Here is a 6358-nt window from a genome sequence, read left to right as displayed (position 1 = left end):
TGTCACTCAGGAACGTCCGGTTTGTCTCCTGGTGACAGAAGTGAAAGAAACCCGTCCCATATTGTTGCGGGTTGTATTTAAGGTCGAAAAGATAATTGACCTCGTGGGGGGTAGGTTCTAGCCATTTTTTAAGTTTGTACAAGATATAGAGTGCGGCCAGCATTCTATATCCGTTTGGAGTAATTTGGAAGGGGGCGACGTCGAAATAATTAGCCACCCCCTGATAAAAAGGGTGTAGAGGGAGGAAAGCACCTGCCTCTATGTGATACCGAGACCAAGCGCTATATATGCCTCCGGGGAGGTTAGCCCTTTAGTCTGCGGCAGGAATTTTAATGGAAACCCCTGTGAAAGGGTACTTCCTGAAATAGTTAGCAACCATCCGAAGGGTCACTACGCTGGTCGGGGAAATATACCACTCGACATCAGGCAGATTCTAATTTGGATATTAGGGTCAGGAACAAGATTGTTTCGACCACTGGTCGAGGGAACCCTAGCCTGCGAATCAGGCTGAGCAGGAAGGTTTGGACTATCGTCGGATTCAGGTCTTTTCTTGCCTACGGATTTGGAACGAGCCATTTGAGGAGGAGAAGGACGAGGTCTGGATGAGGATCGAGAAAAAGGAATCTCGTGGATTCGGTCGGCCGTTTGTTCTTCGTCTTCGAGCAGCTGGGCGAGAAGATCATCGTCGATGGGCCGTTCACCTCCCCACAAATCTGGCATCAATGTCTGCAAACAGAAGAATGGGGAGGTGAGGATGGAGAATTTTTAAAGGCTTTTTAGAATAACGCTGGTCGAGTATAAAAGCCAAGCTTTTATACAACAACATTCTAACAAAAAGCTAAATGTTTCAACACGAACAGTTTGAAAAACGGATCAAAGGGTGAAAGTAAAAAGTTTTTCAAAAAAGCTTTTTCAACTCCCCTTTGGACGGGAAAAACCTATTTTCCAACTGGCCTAAAGATCGAAATTTTACTTTGATTTTACGTCCTAAAAGCATGATCTTGACTATTAAACTAACTCGTAACCTTTTTTTCCTACAAGACATTCTACTCACAAACATCTCAAACCAGAAGCAGATGGACTCAAACATTCAACATACAGAAGCATGCATTATAAAAATTTGAAGCGTAAGGATTCAAAAACTTACCAAGAAAATGGTCGTGGAGATTGAAAAAGAGCCTTCGAAAATCAAGAAACTCTCGGACTAAGTCTTGAAAATGCAGAAGAACGGTCTCCGGAGAAGATTGAAGCTCTGGTTTTTAGGGTTTCTTGAGAAGACAATGGCGTGCGTAAAAAGAAAAGGGGAAGTTTGGAGATGTTATATAAGTTTGTTTGCGGCATAAAAAGGTGTAATCATCAGTTTCCCTTTTTCGAAATATGGGGAAGCGGAATGCCCGTCGAATTATTACTGGGGAACCGAAAAGTCATGATTAGACAGGAGTAGGTTGCTTTTTCCAAGAACACACGAAGGGTTCTGACACGTAAGGCGGGGTTACCGAAGAGTCGTTCGCTCAAAAGTTTATTTATTGCTCGTAATAAATAAACTTGGGGGGAAAATGTTATCCAAAAAATTGGCATTGATGACGTGGCAAGTGATCCCTGGACACGTGGCTAACACCTGGAAGAGCTCTGCTAGGGTATCGACCAGAGGACGCATTAGAAGCGGTAAGCAGCCCAGTCTTACCTGCGACCAGTCTGGTCGATGGTTCTGCATGCAAAGTAACATTACTGTGAAGATCTTTGTAAATCCTGAATTTAACTCACACAATCTCCTGAGTATCCGATTATGCAGGAGAGAATATCTGTAACGATCTTATGTAATCCCCCTTGAGCCTATAAATGGAAAAAGATAGCTCAAGGAAGGGACTTTTGGCTTTTGAATTATTTGAGATTAGAGTAATTCTCCTTGGAATATTGTATTGTTCTTCAGAGGTTAGTGAAACTCATTGAACCCTTCTTCTTTGATCACTCCTTTGATTCTTATATCAATAACAGTCTAAGTGGACGTAGGTCATTACCAAATCCTGTGGCCGAACCACTATAAAATATCGTGTTCTTATTACTTTTCGTCATTGGATTCTTGTCAACATATTCATTCACATCAAGCATATTCCGACTCCGTGTCAGTTGACCAAAATCTGGGTCAATAACTTCTATATCTATTTTTGTTCCTTGCTTTGATTTTGCATTTATGTGATAGATTGAAAAACCTTGTTATGTGCAAGCTAAAAATCAAGGATGCAATATCACAATAGAGTGATGACTATGACACATGGGTCCTTTTTTTAACTTTTAAAACAATTGCATCTGCATGGGACACTTGTTGAACTAAAAACGTTCCCTCTTCCTTTACCATCTCTCATTCATTGGGTATGCTATCATCATTTCATTCAAATTTAAGAGACAATCATTCTGGCAAAAAAAAAAAAAAAAAAAGAAAGGACTAATATGTTGGGATCGAGCAATCAGAAATGGCTAAGATCTTTTTCTTGACAATATTGAAAGCTACTTTATTTCTCACAATTGTTACTGTTGTTAATGGCCAAGACCAATCAGGTTTTCTCATAATCTCTGGGTGTGCCTGGAAATAAGGTCACAACTTTTGAGACACACACACTTGGCATAATGCGAGCTTTTCCATTAGAGGGTACCGTGACTCAGCCCCTAAAGGCCATTTACTGACAAAGTAGGCTGGTCTTGGCACTTTTTTGTCCTCCCAAACTAATGTTGCACTGATTGCATGCTCGGTTGTGGCGAGGTATAACTACAATACTTCTCCCAATACTAGTTTAGATATTATTGGAGGGTCAACAAGGTGCTTCTTAAGGGCTTGGAATGAAAGCTCGCCCTCCTCCGTCCATTTGAATTTCTTGCCCCCTCTAAAATGATTGAGGAAGGGTAGGCATTTGTCGGTGGATTTTGAAATGAACCTGTTTAAGGTTGCCATTCGTTCAGTTAAACTATAGACGTCTTTATGCTTTTGAGATGAAGGCAAATCCATTAAGGCCTTGATCTTATCTTGGTTCGATTTATGCCTCGAGATTTCACTATGAATCCTAGAAACTTTCCCGATGATACCCTAAAGGAGAATTTTTGTGGGTTAAGTCTCATGTTAAAATTTTGAAGTATAGTGAAACACTCTGCGAGGTCATCTACATGGTTAATACTGTTCTTGGATTTTACGAGCATATCATCAACATACACTTCCATGTTATTTCAAATTTGTTCAACAAACATACGATTCACTAACCTCTGATATGTTGCTCCTGTATTTTTGAGCCCGAATGGCATCACATTGTACAATATAGCCCCTTATAAATCTTGTGTATTCTTGGTTCGGAGCATGTATTGCAATATGGTTATATCCAAAGTAAGCATCTATGAACGACATGATGTCGTGACTTGATGTTGCATTAATGAGCTGATCGATTTGAGATAGTGGAAAGCAATCATTTGGGCACGCCCTATTTTGGTCTAAATAATCAATGCATGTTTTCCATTTACCATTCGGTTTCGGGAGTAAAACTGGATTGGCAATCCAATATGGGTAAAAGGCATCTCATATCAACTGGTTTGCCTTTAGTCTATCAACTTCTTCTTTCAGGACTTTCTTCCTTTCATTGTCAAGGAGCCTTCTTTTTTGTTATTTCGAGGTGAAGTTTTTGTCTATATTTATTGCATGGTTAATTATATTGGAATCAATCCCAATCATATTCGAATGAGACCATTTAAAAACATCTTGATTTTCCCTCAGGAAGCGGATTAACTGCTATCTCACTTCTTTGGTTAGGTTCTTCCCATTTTCACCATTTTAGTGGTGTCTTTTTCTTTGAGCTGAATGTCTTCAAGCTCCTCTATTGGGCCGAGATCAACCCTATCTTTTCCCATTCTTGGGTCGATCTCATCCTCGACCTCCAAAATTTTATCTACTATTCCCTCAATCACAACTAGTGTTTGAGCACTAGACTTCCCTTTTCCCTCATGGAGATGTTGTAGCACTCTCGAACTGCTAATTGATTTCCCTTCAATGTTTTGATTCCACTCGGTGTTGGGAATTTAAGTGCCAAGTGCCTAACTAACGTCGCTGCCTTTGCCCAATCAGGGTTGGTCTCTCGAGCAAGACGTTGTAGGCCGATGGAGTATCCATTACTATGAACTCGAACATTTTAGTGATCGAGACTCGATATTTTCCCAATGTCACTGGGATCTCAATCGCCCTCATGTTAGAAATCCCTTCTCCAAAGAACATGTACAAGGTGGTTGCCCAAGCTTTTAGGTCTCGAACAAACAAACCCATTTTCTCCAAAGTCACTTTATAAAGGATGTTCACTAAGGTCTCCTTATCTATCATGGCTCGATGAACTCTCTTGTTGGCGAGTTGAAGGGTAATGACCAATGGTTTGTCGTGGGGAAATTGGACAGGAGAGGCATATTCTTCTGTGAAGGTAATAGGTTGGGTTTTTACCCTTTGTTATTTGGGAGCTTGAGGTTCTGGGACATATGGAGATCCGTTTCAAGTTTTCAACTCAAAAACAAATATTTTCTTAGCATTTATGCTCATTCCAGCTACATGGGGTCCCCCGAAAATGGTTATCACATCGTCTCCATCGATTGGGGTAGGTCAATTATCCTCCCTTGCAGGGGTATGACAACTTGAGGTTGTTGCGCAGACTGAGACAGAGCTGCCTTCTTGTTAGGCGGAGCCTGTGTCTGATTGCTGGTATTGTTTCAGACATATTGTCTGAGGTAGCCTCTCAAGATCAATCTCTCAATTTTTCATTTTAGCTGTCTACATTCCTCAGTCGTGTGACCAATGTCCCGGTGGAAACGACAGTACTTATTTTGATCTTGTTTGGCGTGCTGGTGCGCATTGCATCATGGTGCCTGAATGGAACTTGGTTCTCATTCACTATATATATATTCCCTAGTTTCTGTGAGCTCGGTGTATACAAAATAAATGGAGATATAGTTATCTCCCTTTTTCTTTTTGTTCACGTCTGCCTCGGGGTTATTTCCCTCATTTTTCTTCTGCTTTGAAGGATTGTCACCAGAAGTTTGGGCCATGGATAGTGCTGCCGAGCTCGGAGCTAAGTTAATATTCATCATTTTAGTTATTGGGGATGAAGGTGCTAACTGCAGTGCTGACCTATCCTCTTCTACATTGATGAACCTCTGAGCCTAAAGGGTGAACTTTGTGATTGTTCACACCGACATTCATTGTATATTATCCCAGAGAGGGATTCCTGGAAAGATTCTAGCTCAAACCACCATTAAGTGGCTACTATCGTCAACATCCTGAGTCCGTGCCACCTCAATATTGAATCTTGCTAGATACTTCTTTAGTGACTCTTCTGGCTGTTGTCGGATACTTTGCAAAGAGAAAGCTTCGGGCTTGATGCTTTTTGCAGCCCAAAACTAGTTTTTGAACTCCTTTGACAATTGTTCCCATGACGAGATTGAATGTCTTTGGAACTTGTCAAACCAACTTTTTGCAGCTCCCGCCAGCATCATTGGGAAGAGCATGCATCTAAGCTCAAGGCCAACAATACTGGCCCTCATCACCGTGCTGAATGAGCTTAAGTGGCTACCAGGATCGATGTTCTCATCGTATGGTGCCACGTGTGGTATCTTAAACCCATGCGAGAAAGGTGAGCTCGAGATATGAGGAGCAAAAGGCTCGACCTCCTCATCTGAATCTTAGACCTTTTCGTTATCCTTTCATTCTCGAAGGAGCCTGAATTTCTCCTCGAGCTGATTTATCCTTCCTGAACTGAATCTACCAGGGGCGGAGCCTGTACTACTATGGGCTAGTTATTGTTCCAAGGAACTCCAACCCTTGTTGTTTATCAGGTTATAATTTTTCTCGTATACAGGCTAGAAGGGCTCCCTATGGGCATTTAGATGTGTCGTTAAGTCTAAATTTTGATGGTTGTACTGCCCCTGGCTATGGTTCAGGTGGTCTCGAAGATCAGGACCATTGTTAGGATAATTCTCATAGTGCTCTAGTTCAATGTTATAGACACTCACTGACCTGCTATAGTCTTGACTGTCGTCAAGAAAATTGACAGTCCTTTGCTATAGTGGTTAGGCATAGTTTCGAGGTGGATTGTCCATGTGCACTCTAATCCCAGCTGCCTATGCCCTTGCTCAGCCCCTGTTGGGGCCTCGTTGTCACTCTTTTGCTCAGGCCAAGCCTGAGGGTTCCTGTCTCGACTAGCACTCCTTGCACTTCGAGCAGGCCTCTAAGGCACCCTTCTCCAGCTCGAGGTCAACTTGGGGCCTGTGGCACCTCTCACTCTAGTGATGGGTGCCTTATTGGAGAGGGCGGATACCTTATTGGAGATGGCGGAGGCCTTTC

Source organism: Humulus lupulus, chromosome 5 (genome assembly GCF_963169125.1).
Source record: "Humulus lupulus chromosome 5, drHumLupu1.1, whole genome shotgun sequence".
In the NCBI taxonomy this organism is placed as follows: Eukaryota; Viridiplantae; Streptophyta; class Magnoliopsida; order Rosales; family Cannabaceae; genus Humulus; species Humulus lupulus.
Note: the sequence above shows the minus strand (reverse complement) of the source record.